The following is a 2,518-nucleotide window of genomic DNA, read 5'->3' as shown; positions in this document are numbered from 1 at the left end:
CCGCTGGCCACGCCTCTGCTAGCCACGCCCTCCAGCACCGCCCTCCTCTGCGCTCGGTTACGGCCTGTCCCTGCTAGCCACGCCTCCGCTAGCCTCGTCCCGTCCTATTCTACGTTCGTCTGTAGCCTGCCTCCGCCCCGTCCCACCTCGGCTAGCCCCGCCTTCGCTAGCCCCTGTCCCCTGTCTGCGCTCGCCTATGGCCCGTCTCTGCCACGCCTCCGCTAAGCCACGCCTCTGCCTCGCTATGTCCCCCCCCTCTGCGCTCTGCTATGCTCCGCCTCGACCACGCCACGCCCCGACAGGCCCCGCCTCCGCTAAGCCCCGCCTCCCTTGCGCCTCCACGACTCTCCGCCACCGACAAGTCTCCCCTAAACCCCGCCTCCGCCTCGCCCCTCTTCCTCCACGCCCGGTCCCCGGCGCTCTGCTAAGCCCCGCCTCCGCCGCTGCTCGCCTCAGCTAAGCCCCGCCTCTTCTACACCCCGCCTCCGCCCCGCCCAGACGCTGGATACCACTCCCTCCCCCGCTGCCCACGCGACCCTCCACAGCAGTGGAAAGGCCGCTTACGTCCATGTACCTATGTTAGTCTCTCAGTCATGTCCGACTCTTTGCGACCCCGTGGACTGCAGCCAGGCCTCACCAACTCCAGCAGTTTGCTCAAACTCATGTCCATCGAGTTGGTGATGCCATCCAAGCATCTCATCCTCTGTCGCCCCCTTCTCCTCCCGCATTCAGTCTTTCCCAGCATCAGGGTCTTTTCCAGTGATTCAGTTCTTCACATCAGGTGGCCAAAGCATTGGAGTTTCAGCTTCAGCATCAGTCCTTCCAATGTATATTCAGGACTGATTTCCCTTAGGATGGACTGGTTGTATGTCCTTGCAGTCCAAGGGACTCTCAGGAGTCTTCTCCAGCACCACAACTCCAAAGCATGAATTGTTTGGTGCTCAGCCCTTTTTTATCGTCCAGCTCTCACATCTGTACATGACTATTGGAAACACCATAGCTTTGACTGTACGGACCTTTCCAGACAAAGTAATGTCTCTGCTTTTGTCTACAAGTCTGTTTTGTCATTGCTTTTTTTCCAAGGAGCAAGCGAGAGCAGGTGTTCATAGTGGGAGGTGTGTACTTGGCCTCCACATCCCGGGGGACCCCAAGGGTGGAGTCCCTGCCAAGCTCCTCTGGGAGACTCGTGGGCGTGAGAGGTGTCACCGGCCCAGGAGTCTGAGGGTGTGGTTCAAAGTTTAAAAAAAATAACTTTTTTGAAGAGCTTTCCTGGTGGCTCCCTTGGCGTTCCCTTATAGCTCAGTTGGTAAAGAATCTGTCTGCAAGGCAGGAGACAATGGGTGTGATTCCTGCATGGAAAAGATCCCCTGGAGAAGGGAATAGCAACCCACTCCAGTATTCTTGCCTGGAGAAGTCCATGGACACAGAAGCCTAGTGGGCTACAGTCCACAGGTTCGCAAAGAGTTGGACACGACTGAGCGACTATCACTTTACACTAAAAAATAAAACTGGAGTTGACTGAGTGCTCAGCTGACTACGCCATGCCCATTAGTCCACAACAGGCAGTAGACAGATCCAGCGAGTAATCAGCGGGGCTGGGGTGAGTTCAGCCCAGCCTTGCCAGACAAAAGTGATGTTATAAAGATGTGCACAGTGGGGGAAGCGCGGAGCTGCACAGGGACCTCTCTTGAGGGTTTCTTGGCAGCTTCAGATAAATCTTTGTTTTTTTTTAATTTATTAGGCTGCTCCAGGTCCTTGTTGCAGCATATGGGATCTAGTTTCCTGACCAGGGGTCAAACTCTGGTCCCCCGCATTGGGAGCACAGCGTCTTAACCACTGGACCACCAGGGAAATCCCTGATAAATCTTTAATTATTTCAAAAGAACTATTTTTAAAAATACTAAGAGGCAGATAATAGAACAAGCAAGAGCAGTGCGTGGGAGCTGATGGGCTGCTGGTTTAAACACACCTGAGATGATTTGGGGAAAGACATGCAAGATGATCAGATACATTAAAATTTCAGACACACAAGGATAGTTTTTGTTCTCTTTTCTTTTTCCCTAGTGGAAGTCTGTCTCAGGCCATCTGTGATTATAGCTATACCACTTGTACCAGCCAGCCAGTTTCTCTGGTTGTTATTCAGTCGCTCAGTCCTGTCCAACTCTGCAATCCCGTGGAGTGCAGCACACCAGGCCTCCCTGTCCATCACCAACTCCTGGAGTTTACTCAAACTCAAGTCCATTGAGTCAGTGATACTATCTAACCACCTCACTTCGCCCTCTGCCGTCCCCTTCTCCTCCCACCTTCAATCTCTCCCAGCATCAGGGTCTTTTCCGATAAGTCAGCTCTTCGTGTCAGGTGGCCAAAGGATTGGAGTTTCAGCTTCAGCATCAGTCCTTCCAATGAACATCCAGGACTGATTTCCTTTAGGATGGACTGGTTGGATCTCCTTGCAGTCCAAGGGACTCTGAGGAGTCTTCTCCAGCTGCAGCTCGGCTGGCCCAACTAGAAACGCCTC

At 53.7% G+C, this 2,518-nt stretch overlaps 1 long non-coding RNA gene across 2 annotated transcripts in view; it reads left to right on the top strand.

Annotated features, from left to right (window-relative positions):
* The window catches only part of LOC105004238, an 18,071-nt gene that overhangs the window by 1,360 nt on the left and 14,193 nt on the right, over positions 1-2,518 (top strand). The window lies entirely within an intron of this gene.

This window comes from Bison bison, unplaced genomic scaffold (genome assembly GCF_000754665.1).
Source record: "Bison bison bison isolate TAMUID 2011002044 unplaced genomic scaffold, Bison_UMD1.0 scf7180017857985, whole genome shotgun sequence".
Lineage (NCBI taxonomy): Eukaryota > Metazoa > Chordata > Mammalia > Artiodactyla > Bovidae > Bison > Bison bison.
Note: the sequence above shows the minus strand (reverse complement) of the source record. Positions and strands in the feature narration are given on the sequence as shown.